We start from the raw sequence: 21,161 nt of genomic DNA on the forward strand, positions 1-21,161 counted from the left end.
ATAGTTGGGAAGCTCATCTGCCGCTGGCAGAATTTTCTTACAACAATAGTTACCACTCTTCTATTAAATGCGCGCCGTTTGAAGCTCTTTACGGTCGCAAGTGTCGCTCACCCTTGTGTTGGTCCGAGACCGGGGATTCACAGATCATCGGCCCGGAACTAATACAGGAAACAACCGATCAAATCGCTATCATTCAACAGCGACTCAAAGACGCCCGTTGTCGGCATAAGTACTACGCAGACAAACGACGCAAGCCACTCGAGTTTCAAGTTGGTGACCGTGTTCTGCTGAAAGTTTCCCCCTGGAAGGGCGTAGTCCGTTTCGGGAAGAAGGGAAAGTTCGCTCCTAGGTATGTTGGACCATTCAAAATCCTTGAAAGGATCGGACCAGTTGCCTATCGTCTTGAGCTGCCGCCGGAACTCGGTAGAGTTCACAATGTTTTTCATGTTTCGCAGTTAAAGAAGTGTCTTGTTGACGAGGCCCTTCTCATTCCCGTCGACGAGGTTCGAATTAACGACAATCTGCTTTTTGTTGAAGAACCCGTCGAAATCTTGGATCGCGAGGTCAAGAAGACCAAGCGTAGCCGCATACCGCTTGTGAATGTTCGATGGAATAACAAACGCGGACCCGAGTTTACATGGGAACGCGAAGATCAAATGAAGGAGAAATACCCTCATCTGTTCTCTTAGTCTCTATTCTTGTAATCTATTGTCTAGAAGTCAATATAACATTTGCAGCATGTATCAAATAATTGTGTTATTCAATGAATATCGTGTTGCCTTATTATGCTTATAAGTATTCTTTTATTTGCATCCACAAATTTGGCTACTCAGGGCTCATGCTGGGAGCACAAGTCATATCTACTCAATCATATGAATTTTGGGGAAATTTATACATTATTTAAGCCAAAAATTTGTCATTCATTCTTGCATTCATGGAGCATGGTTGTGTGTATGTGTGTGGTGTCGTGTCAAATTTTCTAGCCGCACACAATAGAGCTTATACATTGATACAAGGTGAGCTCGTAATTATAGTCCGGAATATAATTACATCAAGGTCACAGGTGTATACGTGTATAAGCAATATGCTATTGTGTAACTAGAAGTCGTGAACTCAAGGTTCGTGTAGAGAAATATTCGACAAAGGTTGAAGAAGTGGTGGGTTAGCCGCTGGTACACCCTATATATAAACCTCTTCGGCACGAGTTGAATATGTCTGAAGCGAAACCTGGAATTAGGGACTTATAGTTAGCGTGGCAGCTGTGAGACATTGAATTCAAGAATTACCGAGGGTAATATTCGCGGAAGATTGAAGGAGTGGTGGGTTAGCCGCTGGTACACCCTATATATAAACCCCTTCAATCCGAAATGAATATGTCTGATGTAAAGCTTGAGGATGATGCCTCGTAGTGGAAAATAGTGTGTCGTCCTGTGTGTCATTGATCTAATAGGAGTCGAAGGAAACACCCAAGTAAGGTTGAAGGAGTGGTGGGTTAGCCGCTGGTACACCCTATATATAAGCCCCTTCGGCTTGATTTGGGTGGTGCCTGAGACGAATATTAGAAGTGGTGGCGCATAGTGGTCATCATGGGATCATGTAATCTTAATCATCGATGCATCAAGTATACTAAAAAGCTAAATTTCGGGACGAAATTCCCCTAAGTTGGGGAGGATGTAACGCCCTGGAATTTGACTGGTAGACAAAAATCAAGGAATCATCGGAAACTATACACTTTGGGGTTCTGGACGATAAGTTCGGAACCCATATCATTGGAGAAATCTGCTTTTATCATTTGAAATGTTTATTTTATAAAACGACATTTACGCCTGGAAAATATTAATTTTTATGCTTTTGAAAAATAAAATGTTCTTATTTAAAAAAAAAAAAAAAAAAAAAAGATTTTAAATAATTATTCGGAAAATGGTTTATAAAAGTTTTGCTGAAAAAGTTTTAGTTTGTTTAAAAACTTATGAACTCGACTAGTCTTGACCCGTCGGTAGCCTAAACCCGAACCCGAGTCACCCGAGTATTTAAGCGGAAAATCAAGTATTCTTACACCATCTCTTTCATTTCCACCAACACTTCCCACCCAAACACTCCCACTTCTAGAGAGAGAGTAGTGAGAGAAAGTCATCCAATCTAAGATTCGAGTCCACCAATCTGTTTATCGTTGTTGTCGGTAAGATCTTCTTGAAAATCATACGTTTTTACAACCAAAACCCGCCCCGAATCGAGCAAAAACTCCGACTTTTGTGTCAAGTGTGTTCTTGGTCAAAAACCGTCATTTTTGGTGTCAAAATGCAAGCTTTTGTGTTTAAAAGTACTAGGAATCGATACCCCTTTCAATCCCGAGCATTTCCATGTCAAAAACTTCGATTTTGGGTCAAAAATCTGGAAAATCTGGAAAACCCGTGGGTATCTCCGTCGCCCAGCTTGAAGGAGTCGAATCAGACTCATTCGATCGAACCAGTCGATCGAATCAGTTCATTCGATCGAATGTGTCGATCGAACCAGTCCAGTCGACCGAATAGGAAAGCAACCGAATGGTCTCCAACTCATTCGACCGAATGAGCTTCGTATTCGATCGAACGTCTGTCTATTCGATCGAATGAGTGTCTATTCGATCGAATGTGTTTCTATTCGATCGAATGTGTGTCTATTCGATCGAATGAGTTTCGATTCGATCGAATGTGTTCCGATTCGATCGAATCAGGTCAGAACCAAGCTGTTTCGTCTTTAAAACCTAGTTTTTGCTCGAGATCGTGTAAGGCTTACACTCTTAGACTTAAACTGTGTTGTTAACTTATTATGTCCTTGTCTAGACTTAGAGGATCGACGTTTGACAGCACCCGACCGCCCTAGCAACCACACCTAGTCAACAAGGTGAGTTCATAGCCCCCATTTTTCTTTTAAAGCCTTTCAAATCATTGGGGGTGAAAACATGGTAAATGTACACGTTTTGACAAAACACATTTATTCAAACATTACTTATCATAAACACTTGACAAATCTTTTGCAAACAATGAACATTGGGAAAACAAGTAATCATGGCAGGTTACGCGTACCTTAACTTTCTCGGAAGTTGTGTATGCATAATCAAATATTCAGGAGTAAATATGGGAATCACTCAGCGTTTAGGGAACATTGGACGTTTGGAAATCAAAGTCATGTACCCGTTATACTTTATCATGAAAACACATTATTCATTGGTCAGTCTTGTGATCGTGTGAACAGTGGCAATATAGGTCACAATAGTGCATAGGTTTGATCTCCAAGTGGTCGATTGGTAGACAGGCCGTCACTAGATGTGGGATTCTAAAGTGATCGATTTAGAATACACGTGACCTATGGGGTTCTTAAGTGTTCGATTAAGAATCCGAAGGATCTCTTAAGTGTTCGATTAAGGATCCGAAGGATCTCCTAAGTGATCGATTAGGAATCCAAGAGATACTAAAGTACGCTTAGAATTCTCTCATGGTACCCAAAGTGATCGATTTGGGTTACCATCAAGGAAATCAAGTAGCATAGTGTGGTCTTGTGTGGGGTCGATGTCAGGTCTTGTGTGATCATTATGCATCATTATCATTTTTCATCATGGCATGGTTACATATGATTCTTGGGTATCTTATACATATATCCTTGATACCGTTCCTCCTGCATGCATGGAAACAATAATTGGAATCTTTATACGAAACTCTTGCAGATTCAGTTGAGATGATAAGCATACCAAGCATAGTAGGATAAGTTGTAGGAGTGGTGGGTTAGCCGATGGTACACCCTATATATAAACCCCTACAACTTAGCCTAGTATGCTTGTGTAGGGCTTATCACTACAGTATTAGTTAACCTATGAATTCACTCATCTACTTTTTGTAGTTGACGTTTTATTACATGTTTTCAGGAAATGAAGCAGGAAGTAGCTAATAGCTGATAGAGGCCTTAGAGAGATGAAGGCTAGGCTAGGAGTTGTTTGGAAACTTGATATTTTGTATTAAAACAATTTGTTTCATGTTACCTGGATGATGTAATATTTGACAGTTTGGTTATGTTTATGCATTTAGACTTTTATACTATTGTGCTCAATCAATCACGACCTAGTCGCCACGCCTCGGTTTTCCGCCATTACGACCGGGGTGTGACAGATTGGTATCAAACGGAAACATTTTAATGAAAATTCAAATGTACGATTCTAGTCCAAGGTTGAAGATACGCACAAAAGTTTCCATCTGTGTATCCTTTAGGCAAATGCCTATCTCCAAATCTTGGTCGGATTCTTTGCCGGCATCAATAGATATGGATGCACCATAATCGAGCGAAATCCTTTCAAGCTTTTTGGGTTTCCCCCATCCGAAATCGATGTCATAAAGCTTGAGCTTTGGTGTTCCTGCTATCGATATCACTGTTGTTGGTATCCCGTCAGAGAACAAATCTTGCAACGGGAGTTTATCGTTTATAGTCGCATCTTTATCTGTTAGAAATTTGTGTAGGTTCTCTCCGATTAACTTAGCAGCAGTTATCAATCCTTCGGTTCCCGTTAAAAGAGTTGTATTTGCGACCATTATGCACGCACTGATGCAGTTGCCAAAGTAGGCTGATGGAATGGGTGGATCCATGCGTGCCCTACAATCTATGGGAATAGCAAGTGCATGGTGCTCCTCATTGCGTGCGTGTGCGAGGCAACACCATATATAAGCACATGCAACCGTAAATGATGAAACATGTGGTAATCTTGGTACTTTGGTCGAAACCAATGTCTTTAACTCGTTGATGAAGGTTCGTATCAAGACAAATGTAGCTCGAACTTTATCGCTTGGACCGGAAAGTTTTGGTAGTTGGTAATAATCTTGGTTGAAAGTTTCAATCTTGGTGCGCTCAAGAAATATTTCATCCCGCTTAGGGTATTTGATCAGCCTATCATAAATAGGCAAAGCTCCATTAGCTAAAAATGACTCATCTGTACCGCAACAAGCAATCGATGTCCACGCCTTCAAGAAATTAAATTGAGTGGCAGCATCAACGAGGCTATGGTGAATACTCATTCCAATAGAAATACCACAGTTAGGAAACAAGGTAACTTGAAGGGAGAAGACCGGAATCTTAATGAAATCAGATGCTTTAGGACATGAGTCTCCGAGTAAAGGCGTAAGATGGTAAAACTCTTCGCAATTTCGAGGATGGAATCCTGTAAGATGACTGAAATCAAGATTGCATTCCACAAATGTAACATTGACAGAATCACCTTCCACATATCGAATTTCGGGTTTTTTGGAACGATCAGGAAACACAATTAAATTACCCGCATATGGGAAGAAATGTTGAAGGCTGATTGATAAGGAGTGTTTAAGATTGGGAACAATAGTTTCATTGAATTGGGATTTAGTGAGTGGCAGATCATAGAAGAATAGAAAATGAATAGGAGGCCGTTGAAGGTAAAAGATATCAAAGAACGTGAGAGGCAGCAACGTATCACTTACTGTTGCCAGAGGTGGTGACACTTGGGACTGTTCAAGAATGGTGGAGAATGGACGGGAAGCCATCTGGTTGATGCTAATGTCGTTAATTGAGTGATGTAATTATAAACTTGTATGCTTTTTTATAGGACTGGATCATAGTATTCAATTCAATTTAGGCGAACAATTTAAAGTAAGAAACGTGCAAGGACTTTGTCGATTGGACTTGAAGGTTTTGGAGGTTTATAATCACAGTTGAAATTTGAATTTGTGTTTGGAGAGAGGGGTACGTAAGTGGCGAACTTAATATTCAACGTTTATATCAAAACAAGAAACTAAAGAATCTATCATGGCCATCGTCTGAGAGAAAAAGGAGAGTTAAGAAATGATGGTTGTTAAGAGAGAGAGAGGCAGGGTTATTGATGATCATATGAATGAATGAGGAGACATGGAAGAAAACAATTGGAAGGAGATGCGGTGATTACACTTGTAGCGTTGTACAATTTTAGCTGCAGTGTGTACAACTATTGAAGCACAAGTTCACCCAAAATTATAATATTATAAATTTCCAACCCATTCTCATGTCCCATTTTCAGATGATTTATGATTTTATAAACATTACTTCATCTCATTTCCCACACTCATGCCATTTCCTCATATTTTTAGGCAATGCCGTTAGCGGCTGCGATTGATGCTCGGTTGAAATTCACGACTCCAACTTTGATGGTTTAGGTGTGGAGGAGTATTGGTGAATTAATGTTTTTAATGCATGTATTATGGCTTTATGTATGTTTTATGGTTTCTTATGAATTTAGGGATTTAATGTATGTTTATGTATGGTTTGTTATGAATGATGTCCTATTTTTTATTAATCAACTTTTAGGTTTTAGTTGTAAAAATACTGATTTTCCTGCTTGTTTATATTCTTGGCTTAAAAAAAAAATAAAATAAAAGCAAAGCAAGTTAACACTTTAATTCTTGTTAACAATTCACTATTACTAACAAGATTTTTTTTTAAATAATTCCCCCCCCCCCTCCCCCTGCGTCTACTTATATTGGATTGTTCTAACATAATTATAAAGATGTATGCATTGTTTTGTTTCTTGCTAAAGTAAAAGGAACAACACAATCTGTTTTATAAAAATATATTAAAAAGATGCATACCTCTAATATAATTAGATGGTTCAGTATAACATATGCATACATCTTTATTCATTAAATGACTTATGGGTTTTTTAAACAATTTAATACATGCATGCATTTATTTTTCTCAACTTAAAAATTTAACTCATCATTCATCTTTAAACCATCAGAACTTTCCTTGGTAATGGCAACTTGTCATAAAATTTCGTTGCTAAAGGAAACTTGTCAGAAAATTTCCATTGCTAATGGTAACTTGGGCATAAATTTCCATTACTAATGGCAACTTCACAAAAACATGGCTCAATTACGACAACTTAAACATTCCCAATATTTTGAGTCTTACATACCCTATGGGGTTTCTTCAAGTTGCCATTACTAACGGAGATTGTTATTTTTGAAAATTTTTCAACCACTAGCTTAGTTGTGAAAAAGGTTTCTCAAACAACATTACTTCTACAAAAAAACTCTCCAACCGATTACAACCGAAAAACATGAGACCCAAACATTAAACAGCCTCAAATCGGTCTCCTATGGCACGATTAATAACTAGAACGAAGATGAAGTAGCTGTTGATTCCTGTCGCCGGCCTCCTCTTCTCCAGCCGCTGTCGTTACACTCGCTGGGTTCTCAATAACATGTTCTAATAAAAAATATTTACGTTCGGGTCCTGTGGTGTATTTCCTTTCATTTTGGTCCCAAAGTATCACGGTTAGACTTTTCATAATGACTGTAGGGGTATGGTATTAAACCCGGTTTACAATCCTAAATTTATTATATTTGGTTTGTTTTATTATATGGGCTAATACATTTGTTATTGGGCTGAGGAGGTTTGTGGAGGTAGCCCTAATTGGGCTAGGCCCATTAGGGTATCATGATGGTGGCCATGAGACTCTATATAAGGAGGTCTTCACCTCCTTATCATGGGGTCATGCTCAGTAGGTGCCACCACCAGTTTTTGTGTCTGTGAACAAGAGATCTTCAAGATCATCTTAGCGGTCACCTCCACACCCCCAAAACGCCACTGCAGATCGCGAGCAGCCGGAGGAGAGGATCAGCAGACCAGGATGCGGTTCATTCATCTCGAAATCCGTGGAAGCTCCGTCATGGGTCAGGTCAGATTCCATTTCGTGCTTCGACATTGGCGTCATCCGTGGGACGGCAATGAACCACACTGGCTTCTCTTCTCGGCCCTCCGATCCGTTCATCAAAATCTCAGGAAGAACCACCAAGCTTTTGGGGGAAACCCTTAGATCTATGTTTTCAGATCTGGAAAATACTTCCAGATCTGGAAGATGCAGGAGGAAACCACCAAGCTTTTGGGGGAAATCCTTAGATCTGTGTTTTCAGATCTGGAAAATACTTCCAGATCTGGAAGAAACAGGAAGAAAACAACGAGCTTTTGGGGAAAACCCTCAGATCTGGGTTTTCAGATCTGGGTTCGTCCGAGCAGCAGCCACACCTCATATTCATAGGTTTATAAACCCTATCAGATCTGTTGGTTTTACATAAAACCTACCTGATGTGGATATTCAAAACCTTTGGGTCGCGCGCGCGCCCAGGCAATTACTCTGCGCCTCAGCGGGTCGCGCGCGCGCGCCCAGGCAATTACTCTGCGCCTCAGCGGGTCGCGCGCGCGCGCCCAGGCAATTACTCTGCGCCACAGCGGGTCGCGCGCGCGCCCAGGCAATTACTCTGCGCCACAGCGGTCGCGCGCGCGCCCAGGCAATTACTCTGCGCCTCAGCGGGTCGCGAGAGCGCGCCCAGACATGAAGGCAGAGCATGCTCAAGCAGCAAGCATGCTCAAGCATCAAGCATGCTCAAGCAATAAGCATGCTCAAGCAGCAAGCATGCTCAAGCATCAAGCATGCTCCAGCAATAAGCATGCTCAAGCAGCAAGCATGCTCAAGCATCAAGCATGCTCAAGCAATAAGCATGCCCAAGCAATAAGCATGCTCAAGCATCAAGCATGCCCAAGCAATAAGCATGCTCAAGCAGCAAGTATGCTCAAGCATCAAGCATGCTCAAGCAATAAACATGCCCAAGCAATAAGCATGCTCAAGCAGCAAGCATGCTCAAGCATCAAGCATGCTCAAGCAATAAGCATGCCCAAGCATCAAGCATGCTCAAGCAGCAAGCATGCTCAAGCATCAAGCATGCTCAAGCAATAAGCATGCTCAAGCAGCAAGCATGCTCAAGCATCAAGCATGCTCAAGCATCAAGTACGCTCACGCATATCACATGCTCACGCGTAACGCATGCTCACACATCACAGATGCTCACGCATTTAAAATCTTTAGATTACGCGTCCCATCGCGTATCAACTTCGGGTTCCGCATGCGCGCTCCCGGCGATCACTTCGCCACAGCAGTTCTGCATTCGCGCCACCGCATACAAGTTTTCGCATACATGTTTCGCACTTCCTTTTACTAATTTGAGAAATATGACAACATTATATTGACATCAAATTAAAAAGAAAGCGAAGTAAAACATACATGCGTGAGTTCCAAGCTCAAACGCGTTGACGAGTCTTAACTCTAAAACGTCAGGGCCTTAGCCCAAAAATATGAGCTTTAGCTCAAACTTAAAGGTTGGGAATCCTCATAATATCCATTATGGCTACGCGCCAAACTAAAGGGTTGGGGACCCTCATAATATCCCATACGGCTCCGCGCCATAGGCTGGGAATCCTCACAATTTCCCATACGGCTCCGCGCCATAGGCTGGGAATCCTCACAATTTCCCATACGGCTCCGCGCCATACTTAAAGGTTGGGAATACTCAATTTCCCATACGGCTCCCCGCCATACTTGAAGGTTGGGAATCCTCATAAACCCGTCGGTCACGCGCCAGCTTTTATTATCATTACTTTCATTGCCCGTAAGACGCCCCGCGCGCAGGTTTCCATTATTATTACAGCCCGTAAGACGCCCCGCGCGCATGTTTACATTATTATTACAGCCCGTAAGACGCTTCGCGCGCAGGCTACTATTATTATTAACAGCCCGTAAGACGCCCCGCGCGCAGGTTTCCATTATTATTACAGCCCGTAAGACGCCCCGCGCGCAGGTTTACATTATTATTACAGCCGTAAGACGCTTCGCGCGCAGGCTACTGTTATTATTACAGCTTGTAAGTCGCCTCACGCGCCAGCTCAGTTATTATTACAGCTCGTAAGTCGCCTCACGCGCCAACTCAGTTATTACTCTTAGCTCGTAAAACGCCTCTCGCGCGCAGGCTTTATTATTTTCAGCTCGTAAGACGCCTCTCGCGCGCAGGCTTTATTATTTTCAGCTCGTAAGACGCCTCTCGCGCGCAGGCTTTATTATTTTCAGCTCGTAAGACGCCTCTAGCGCGCAGGCTTTATTATTTTCAGCTCGTAAGACGCCTCTCGCGCGCAGGCTTTATTATTTTCAGCTCGTAAGACGCCTCTCGCGCGCAGGCTTTATTATTTTCAGCTCGTAAGACGCCTCTCGCGCGCAGGCTTTATTATTTTCAGCTCGTAAGACGCCTCTCGCGCGCATGCTTTATTATTTTCAGCTCGTAAGACGCCTCTCGCGCGCAGGCTTTATTATTTTCAGCTCGTAAGACGCCTCTCGCGCGCAGGCTTTATTATTTTCAGCTCGTAAGACGCCTCTCGCGCGCAGGCTTTATTATTTTCAGCTCGTAAGACGCCTCTCGCGCGCAGGCTTTATTATTTTCAGCTCGTAAGACGCCTCTCGCGGGCAGGCTTTATTATTTTTAGCTCGTAAGACGCCTCTCGCGCGCAGGCTTTATTATTCTCATCTCGTAAGACGCCACTCGCGCGCAGGCTTCATTGCTCAGCTTGTAAGACGCCTCTCGCGCGCATGCTTTATTACCCAGCTTGTAAGACGCCTCTCGCGCGCAGGCTTTATTTCTCAGCTCGTAAGACGCCTCTCGCGCGCAAGCTTTATTATCCTTATAACTCGACACCACCATTATCTTAAGGATCACAACGCGTCACCATCATGGAGAAAATCTCCCAGACTCAAGACAATAAAGATAAGGCCGAATAAAAGGGAAAAAACCGCCCTAACACCTTATAAAGTCCAACGCTCCACCTAAGCGCTTGCGCGCCCAGGAGCAACGCTGGACTTGGGGGGGCTTGTAGGGTATGGTATTAAACCCGGTTTACAATCCTAAATTTATTATATTTGGTTTGTTTTATTATATGGGCTAATACATTTGTTATTGGGCTGAGGAGGTTTGTGGAGGTAGCCCTAATTGGGCTAGGCCCATTAGGGTATCATGATGGTGGCCATGAGACTCTATATAAGGAGGTCTTCACCTCCTTATCATGGGGTCATGTTCAGTAGGTGCCACCACCAGTTTTTGTGTCTGTGAACAAGAGATCTTCAAGATCATCTTAGCGGTCACCTCCACACCCCCAAAATGCCACTGCAGATCGCGAGCAGCCGGAGGAGAGGATCAGCAGACCAGGATGCGGTTCATTCATCTCGAAATCCGTGGAAGCTCCGTCATGGGTCAGGTCAGATTCCATTTCGTGCTTCGACAATGACAATTGTGTCCTTGTAACTCTTTGGACGCTGCAACACCATGTCATAAACAAAACCCCATCAATGATATCCGTTAAGTAACTTCATGTCAAGAATTGGGATGTTACATATCGGTTGTGATTAAAGCCAAATTACGATTTTAGGTGGTGAAGAACGGCCCAATAAACTCGACAAGACCATGCACCCCACCACAACAGTGTTACAACCCTAGCCATATGGATCTGTGTAGCAACAATATAGTGGGATGCATTTTGTCCTATATAAAATCTAAGGCAGTTTGTTATTGAGAATCAAAAAAGATGATATTTACAGACAAAGATTTATGATAAAACTATACCATAACTCTTTTCTTGACTTTAATTCATAGCTTCAGATGCATTAATTAAAAACTGAATACAAAATAGCCTTTATTAAATCTATATACTGGCTTAAAGAATATGAAACATATGAAAAGATTGTAAACGGAAACTGAAAGCAGTCATCTTATCTTACTCTACTAATAAACAATAATAATTATGACGAAGTGTCATAAACATATTAAATCCTAATTTCTAATCTCTATTCTCATTAATTCATGCTATCCATGGGTTATGAGTTGAAATTATTTTGGCAACTGGGTTATAAAATAATCAATTTACCATTCTAATATTCTATTTCATTCATACTAACTTTCAATGTGTAATGGGCCAAAACAATTTTGACAATTTGGTTATAAAATAATCACGAAATTGAAATTAACATATTGATTAAAGGTCAAACAAGTAGAAATATAAAAACAAGTAGAAAAAATAAAGAACAATCTTTTTTCTAAGGTTGTTTTATTCATTCGATGTTCAATCTTTTCTCATGACATTATATGTTGCATTATTCAGGGTAACAATACATATGGTCTAAATTTGTTTATACTGGATGACGATTTGAATATTTGTGATAAAACAGCAAATGTTGTATATAAAGAGATTTTATCAAATTTATACATTTGAGGTTCCAGACTTCTTATTGTTTGTAAAATATATTTCATTTCTTTTTTACCTTTAATTTTGTTCATTTATTTCAAATATCAAACCTTATTTTTTTTTTATCGTTTAACAAATCCTGTGTAATGCACGGGTTCAAAAACTAGTTAACTTAATAAGACACACTAACTTGACCAACTAAAAACAAGAGCCACGAACTTAGCTCCATGACCTGGCTTTAGCCCGCCAAGATTAACCTACAATTTCTATGTAACATCACAAAAATTTTGGTTCAAATTTGACAAATTAATAAAACTTAAGGACTAAAAATATTGATGGCAAATGTAAAGAGAAAAATAAGACAAAGAATGGAAGTAGCTTATGTTAAGGAATGGAGTAAGGAGACTCCATCCCACATCGGAGAAAGAAAGAAAAATAAAGCACTTTATAAGGAGAGAACATTCCATGGAAATGTTCTTAAGTGGACAACCACTCTCCCTAGTCCTAGTGGAGGGTGCGAAGCACCTGACGCGCACGCGCACGGGCACGGGTGAAGGGCGATGGGCGCTATGATGGCGCACTTTGCACTTCGCACGCTCGCATCGCCAAGAGCCGCCTTTGTATTTTTGGATGATGATAAGATCAAGATATGGCAAGTTACCAAAAGACCAGGGACTAAAAATGAACAGATTCAAAGTTTTGCATCTTCGCGATACGCGAAGAATCCAAGTTGTGCATCTTCGTGATACGCGAAGATGCAGTACACGTGGAGAGACAGGAACGACACGTGGCGACACGTGGCAAGCCTACACGGCGACTCAGTGAAGCTAGTGCAGCTTCGCGATACACGAAGGTGCACAAAAATTTCTATAAATAGGCCGGCCATGGGGGTGGTCCTCACCATCCAACTCACACTTCCAATCACACATTGTCTCGATTTATGTGCCACGACCCCGAGATGGCGATATTCTAACAAGTTTTACCTCGAAATGCGTGCCATAACCCTACTTAAATACCCTCTCGACTTACATTCAAGTAGAAGTGCTGTTCAAGTAAAGCACAAGCATTTCTATAAATAAGCCATTCAAGGTAGGGGTTCTGCCCGATTATTATAATATAAATGGCTTAGACCCTAGTCAGGGATATAGCCCGTACCTTGATTTTATAAAGTGGAAATAAGATTTTATAAAGTCGAGATTATAGATAAAATAATACTTCTTTATTTTATATAAAGATTTTATATTTCTTATAATAAGAATTTGAAATATATGTTTTCTTCACGAAGAAGAAACAAAGGTTTATAAATGATTAAATTATGAAGAGACAAAATGTCAAGGTAAAGGCTATGCAATCAGACTAAAGGTCTGAAGCTAGATCGTTATTCTCGTACTTATAAAATGTTATTCTCGTACTATAGGTCCGAGGTAACGAGAGAAATTGGTGAGAAACACCAACCAAGAAAAAGGTGAATACGTCCAACTTTTTATAAAACAAAGTCTTGAATGTTTGCATGAGATTATATCCCTAAAACTTTATAAACAAAAGTGATACTGGCCCTCAGGCTATTGTATACGTTTGTCTGGATCCTTACATATGTGGGCAGACGGTGGGCACATTGCACCACACTTGCTAATGCCTCCACCACGTTGGGCCGGACCCAAGTAATGTCCGAGAGGGGATTATCTCGTGTATATTGAATAGTTGCTAAGACCTCGATGCTGCGGTATCGCTGAGAGGTTTCAAGTATAATTGAAGGTTTATAATAGTATATTTAATTTGGTTGTTTCCTAAGCCAAGATGGGCCAGGTCACAAGATACCCGAGGAGATAACTGAGTAACTTAAAATATTTTGTGTCAGCGTGTTCACCAGCATGTGTTGCTGACGTATTTTTATAACTGTTTTACAGGTAATGGAGAATAGGTGTGTTGGAGACAGAGGATAGCCATTAGACGATCTGATGGCTCAAAGGATGTTTTAATATTAAAATAATGTAAATCATGGTTTTAATATCCAAACACTTTTGTATAACTTAACGGGTGTTTCAAACCCCGTGTTTTGAATATAATAATATTTTATTAAAAGTCTTCCGCTTTACAACCTTTAACTCTGATGTATTTACAAAACAGGTACCAACTTACGAGTCACACACCCAACCCGTGAGTCAGGGTGTGACATTCTAACCCATTACACATGACATATTGTATAAACTATTGGAAAAGCTACACACAAACAACTTCATTCAAGATGCTCAGTAGACATGACACATTAATTGTTTTACTTGCTTCGCTTATCGCTCAAGAAATTAATTATAAGATACTTTGAAATTAACGGGCATGGAGGATGGTAATGGTCTCATCATCGACAGAGCTAACACTGCCACTTGCTGATGCAGATGGTAAGTCCCTACCATAATTCAACTGTCTAAAGATGAATGCTGGCTGATTAGGAGAAGGAAGCATTGTTTCATGATTATTCAACATAAAAGCTACGCCAGTCAAGTCATTGTAGGTCGATCACTAGCCAATTCTTGAACACACAAGATTCCGACATGGATGCATAAAAGAACTTCATGAGCATCAAATGAATCTCCTAACGATTAGTGTTAGGTCCCTTTTGTATGTTTTAGTCTTTTGCATTGGTTCGGTTATGTATTTGGGGCCGATTGGTCATTTTGTATGTATTGGGTCACGGTCCATTGTAAAGAAGCCCATTGGGCCTTAATGAATATAATTCATGCTTCTCATGCATGCCACCCTATAAATAGGGAGCATGCCATGAGAGAAACAACCTTTTGCAAAAATTCCATCTCTTTAACATTCTTTTCTCTCGGCCTTCTCTCTCTCACTCAACTTTCTTTACCCGAACATAAGCTCAAGATCCGAGACCTCTTGGTTGGTTAGTGTGATTTCCGCTAGCACTAAGTTAGGTTGATCCAAAGACGTTGTTAGATCCACCCGATAGGGACCTACAATTGGTATCAGAGCTACGGCTCACTAGTTGAGGGTTTTTGGATCACAACCTTGGGTTTTGATCTTGAGAAGAAGAAAATAAGTGCTCTTTACAAGAAAGTTCACAAAAATCTCAAAAATAAGAAAAATACAAAAAGAATTGGGCAAAATCTTCATAAAAATGTCTTAGAAAGTGTTCTTGGTAAAAACATCAAGTCTAGATCTAATAAGTTTTAGGTTAAAAGGTGTTAAAGCTTGGGTTACGGGTTCAAAAAGTTGGTCAAATTGATAAGAAACAATTTCGCTTCTCATGGCATGAAAGTTTGTGCAACAACCTTTGACCTAGTACTGATAAGGTTAGGTGAAAACAGATCCCGAGGAAGATTTCTTCTAGAAAGCTAGATCCATTTCGCTTCGCTTAGATCTGTTTCGCTTCGCTTAAGGCTGTTTTGCTTCGCTTGAAATAGTTTTGTGCGAAAAAGTTGACTGTCTTAAAGATTAAGCTTAGTTAAAGGCTTGTAACTGCTTAGACCATGGCTAGCACTGATTCAGAGCTGTTGAAGGGTTATTTGCTGTTGGAAAACCAAGTGGGAATACCTACAAAGCCACCAAAGTATATGACCTAGGATGATAGCTTTGCGGATTTCAAATGGAGATTTATGAATTATATCTCATTGACTGAGACTGATTTAATGAGATGTTTTGAACAAGGTCATCATGTTCCCGTGACTCGCACTGATGCTGGGGAACAACTTAAGGCTCCAGAAAACTACGATCAAGCAGACAGGGACCTGTTGGCACAAGATAAGAAAGCCTATCTTATATTGACTGTTTGCCTCTCAAATGAAATCATTGAAACTCTTTGTGAACACACAAGTGCCAAGGGTCTGTGGGAAGAACTTGTTGAAAAAGTTAAGGGAAATGCCGAAATAAGGGAAAACAAGAAGGCCCTTTTAAAGGAAGAGTTCAATATGTTTAATCATCGTCAAGGTGAAGCTGTTTTGGAGTTGGTAAAGAGATTTGAGAAGTTGATTGTAAGAATTAGGGCTGCAAGTGTCAACATTGCAAATGCTGAGGTCAACCACAAGTTGATGAATTCATTGCCATACAGCTGGAGTACCAATACTGTCACAATCAAGAGAACTACCAATCTAAATATGATGTCAAACACTGACTTGATATCCACTATCAAGTCATTTGAGATGGATGAGCAGATCTGAATCAAGCTGGAGTGAGTTCTGCTTCCTCTATGCCAACTGCTTTCATAAGCAAAGCTCAACAGAATGTGTATCCTGTGACCACTCCCAAGTAATCTCCAAGTGTACCTTCACAACAAACAGCATTCATCTCAACAATTAATCAATCAGATTCTTCCAATACAAGTTCGTTTCAAAAGGCGGTCGACAATGCGGTTGCCTAAGCCTTAAAAGCTCAAGGGATTTAATCATCTTCAAAACCTCAACTAAGCAAACCTTCAAGTTTCTGTGAAGCACTACCCATGTTGAATGACTTTAACATCGCAATAGTTCACGCTTTTCTGTCAAGCCATGAAGAGTTGATGCAAGGAAATCTATTGCCACCACAGTTTGAAGCTGGAGACTTAAGAGATATCAATCAAAAGGATCTCGAAAAGATGGATATCAAGTATTAGATGTCATTGGCGGTGCAAAGGGCTACTAACTTCATGAAGATGTACGGGAAGGATAGCTTCAATGATTCAGACATGAAAAGGATCGGGTTTGATAAGTCAAAGCTGCGTTGCTACAATTGTGGTGAGATGGGACATTTCTCCCGAGAATGCACGAATCCATCAAAACCTGTAAATGATATTCGTGTGACTGAGGTGACAGAGGAAGAGAACAGCAAGGTTGCAGGAAAAAGGCATGAGGTGCAGAAGCCAAGCAGATCATCACAAAGAATTGAAGGTCATCCACACAAGCGCAACTCAAGCACAAACTCAAAGGCCCTTGTCTCCCAATCGGAGGTCCAAGTTAGTGTGGATTGGGATGATCAATTCGAAGAGTTGCAGAATCCTCTCAACATGGCCGACATGGCTCTCATAAACAATGAAGCTTCTTCATATACTGCTGCAAGTCCTGATGCATCACCATCTGATGAGGTAAAAAGAAATCTATGCACTCAAACTTGCGTAAATAAAGTTATATATTATAGAAATCTATAGGACGAAGTTTTGAAAGAAAACGCAAAACTTCGTCAACTAAATGCTGAATATGTAAAGGCTGACAAGATGTATGTTGAAAAGATTAAAACACATCACGATGATGTTGCAAATCTTAAACTTAAAATCTTTCAAGGAGAGCACAATGTCATCTATTACAAGAACATTGTAAACAAATTAAAAGATGAAATTGAAAAGTTAAAACTTGATCTTTCTGATAAACGAGAAGAGGAAAAACAGGTTGAAAGATTTGAAGCATCATCTGAACAATTAGATGATCTTATTAGAGTTTAGAGAAGTACTAAAGTTAAAACGGGACTAGGTTGTGATTATTCAGCGGTGCCTCCACCAATGAATGATAATTACACTTGCCTACCCCATTTTAGCTATAATACTTCTCCTGATGAAGAGATGGCCTATGGTATTGGTAAATTACCAAAACCAATGAAATTTGTTTCTGCTGCCTCTCCATCAATAGCTCAAATTTCGTCATCTGATAATTCTAACGTCAACATGTCTTGTGTAGAAGGTGATGTAAGTGGTGGGAAGGTTAACCAGGGTTGTAAACCAAAGGGAGAGTTAGAACCACGTTTTGAATCCTGTGTGGGTCTAACAAAATCAATTAACAATCCTGTTTGTAACAAAGTATGTGAATCAATGATAGGAAGTTTAATGTCTAGATCAAAGGATGTATTTTGTGAATCATCAAGTGATGACAGTTGTATGAATATTTGCAATGAAAGTGAGTGTTCCTCTTCTGATTCTGAATGTGAAACTGTATTTGATAAAACTCATCAATTGATAATAAAATTGAGAACTTAATAAAAGAGAAAATTAGCTCTGAAAATGAAAAACCAAGCACTTCATGTAAATATGTGCCACCCAAAAAAACTTCATTTTCTCAAAATACAAATTATAAACAATAGTTCTCAATATTATAATCAGTTTGATAGTGACTTTTACTACTCTCGACAGAAACCTAGGCAGTCAAATTATTTTGCAACTCATCATTCAAATGCTTACAATTATCAGTCAGAGTCAGATAGAGGTCACCAACTTGTTAACCAAACAACATCACCTCATACCACATATCTTAGTGAGCTAGATGTCTATAAATGCAACCAAAGAAAATGTTGCTTCATTTGTGGAAATCCGTCTCATCTTGCAAGGCATTGCAAGAACTGGCATAAACAACAAAAGGATTTCAACAGTAAGTTTGGTCAGACATTTCCAAGGTATAATGCTCAAACCAAGAAAATGCCTCACCAAACTTACACTTCAGCCAGTGAGACAAATTTAAGATCCAAAAGAACCGAAAAACCCAAGAAACCATTTTGGCTAACCCAAAGTGAAAGAAAGCGGTTAGCTAAGGGTTCTGAAGCTGAAAAGCCCAACAGCTCTTCAAAGGTTTTCTCAAAGGCTAATCAAGAAGATTTTGTGGTCAAGCCTAAACCAAAACGAAGGCAATCCAGAAAACTTTTCAGAAACCGAGGAAATCATAATTCAAGTTCCTCGAGTGATAGTTCTTCAAATTCTGATTCACCAAAGGATTACATTTTCAAAAATCATAAAATTAAACTTGGTGATTTTATGTTTAACCTTCCCGAGACAAGAGTGTCTCGGGAAACCCTCCACTAGCTGGTTCTTCGTGTGTATAGGGTCAGCTTGAACGGCCTGTCAACAGCATTTGGTACTTGGACAGTGGCTGCACCCGACACATGACAGGAGACGAATCACTGTTGTTCGACATCAAACCATTCAACGGTGGTCATGTTTCTTTTGCCGGTGATATTGGAGGAGAGATAACAAAACAAGGGAAGGTCTCAAATGGCACTTTAACATTCGATGAAGTCAATCTGGTGGAGCAGCTCAACCACAACCTGCTTAGCGTCTCTCAAATCTGTGATAAGAAATTTTCAACCCTATTTACTGAAAATGAATGTCTCATTCTAAAACCAGGCTTTAAAGTCCCTGAAGAATGGATTATGATGCGTACTCCGAGGCACAACGATGCCTACATTCTGGACATGAGAAGCAATTACTCCATGCGGTCTGCTTCTTGTTTAATGTCCAAGGCCTCGGAGAACGATTCATCCTTATGGCATCGACGGTTGGGTCACGTCAACTTTAAGAACTTGAACAAGTTGGTTAAAGGTGACCATGTGATGGGTTTGCCAGTAAAATCTTTTAACTGTGCTGAAAAATGTTTATTTTTCTCTAAATGCAAACAGCACAAACTCCCTCATAGGCCCAAGCTTGTCAATTCCATCAATTCCACTCTTCAGTTGTTGCACATGGATTTTTTCGGTCCAATTCAACCAATGGCAATAGGTCGCAAAGCCTATTGTCTGGTTATTACTGATGACTTGTCGCATTTCAGTTGGACATTTTTGTTAGGGAACAAGGATGAGACGTCACAGTTTCTACTCAGGTTTATCATGTTGGTTGAGAATCAAACTGATAAGAAGGTGAAATGTATCAGAAGTGACAACGGCACCGAATTCTGCAACAAGGTGGTGAATGAATTCTGTCAAAACAAGGGAATTGTTCATCAACTCAGCGCACCTTACTCTCCCGAACAAAATGAGGTGGCTGAGAGAAGAAACCGTACTTTGGTGGAAGCCGCTAGAACAATGCTCTCATATTCCAAACTACCATTGATTTTCTGGGTGAAGCTATCACTGCTGCTTGCTTTACCCAGAATCGTTTGCTTCTGAATAAAAGACTGAACAAGACTCCGTATGAAGTCTTCTATGGAACGAAGCCAAGAGTAAATTTCTTCAGAACGTTTGGATGTCCCTGTACCATACTCCAAACGAATGTTGGAAAAACTTCCAAGTTTGCTGAAAAGGCGGATGAATGCTACTTTGTTGGTTATTCTGCTTATAAAAGTGCTTATCGTGTATACAATAAGAAATCAAGAGTGATCTTAGAATCCTTCAATATTGATTGGCAGGAGTTAAACCCTACTGATGCACACAATGGACAGATTGGATGTTTGATTATGAAGGATTGTTCAAGCAGTTTCGTGGAATGTATATGACACCCGCCGCACCAATGGTTTCCCCTGTTGTGTCTCAAACTGTTCAACCCGCGGATGATCAGTCTATCCTGATGCTTTTGAAAGATCTTGGACATGTTGACATAGCTGCTACAGCACCCATACTGAATGTACAACCAATGGCTAACCAACAAGCCCTGGTTGGTGATGAGCAGCCCTCTGCTCGACACCACTGAATGCCAGTTGTTAAAGACACGATTGATTCAGATTCTGATTCATATATGTTAGCCGAAAACAATCAAAATGTTCAAGTCAATCAAGCAGATCTGCCTCCTGCAGAACCGAGTGTGGTGGAATCGGTCCCCACACCTCCTTCAGAAGAAGACAATCAAGATCTTGCAATGGAGGTGGATGCATCAAGTGTGCAGGTTGAACCAAGTCCGAATGAAACTTCTGATAACACCAACACAACTTCTGTTCCAGCTATTTTTGTTCCATTCTATGACAACATATGGGAAGGTCCCATTGCGGTAGAACATTTGGTTGAACCACAAGAAGATGAAACTAATCCTCAACCAAATGTTTCTGTCCCTGTGACCACTGTCTTCCATCCCATAGAGAGCCTGATCATCTAACTTGAGGCCACACCAGTCGAGCATGTCGACCAAATTCCACAACTGCCAATTCATCGTCGACATTCGACTGAGTACATCATCGGAGATCCGTCCGCTGGCATCCAAACACGTAGTACATCCGGTAACATTAACATATGTCTTTTTGCTTGTTTTATTTCACAGGTGGAACCCAAGGACTACAAAGTCGCACTGAAAGACAACTCCTGGGTAGAGGCCATGCAAGAAGAGCTGTTACAGTTTAAGAAGTTGAATGTTTGGAGGCTAGTAAAGAAACCAGAAAATAAAAGGCCGATTGGAACGAAATGGGTGTTCC

General features: G+C 40.5%; 2 pseudogenes across 1 annotated transcript in view; both read right to left on the reverse strand.

The window, feature by feature from the left end:
* Window positions 1-4,175: 4,175 nt before the first annotated feature.
* Window positions 4,176-5,540, reverse strand: LOC143576773 (malonyl-coenzyme A:anthocyanin 3-O-glucoside-6''-O-malonyltransferase pseudogene; annotated as a pseudogene).
* An 8,869-nt stretch (window positions 5,541-14,409) lies between these two features.
* The window catches only part of LOC143578600 (G-type lectin S-receptor-like serine/threonine-protein kinase RKS1), a 37,489-nt pseudogene continuing 30,737 nt past the window's right edge, over window positions 14,410-21,161 (reverse strand). Inside the window, exon 10 of the transcript XR_013143304.1 lies at window positions 14,410-14,682. The product of XR_013143304.1 is annotated as a G-type lectin S-receptor-like serine/threonine-protein kinase RKS1 (transcript). The remainder of the gene's footprint in view (window positions 14,683-21,161) is intronic.

The sequence above is a fragment of the Bidens hawaiensis genome, unplaced genomic scaffold, assembly GCF_021521415.1.
Source record: "Bidens hawaiensis isolate Kalapana, Puna unplaced genomic scaffold, B.hawaiensis_p1.1 tig00001461_1, whole genome shotgun sequence".
Lineage (NCBI taxonomy): Eukaryota > Viridiplantae > Streptophyta > Magnoliopsida > Asterales > Asteraceae > Bidens > Bidens hawaiensis.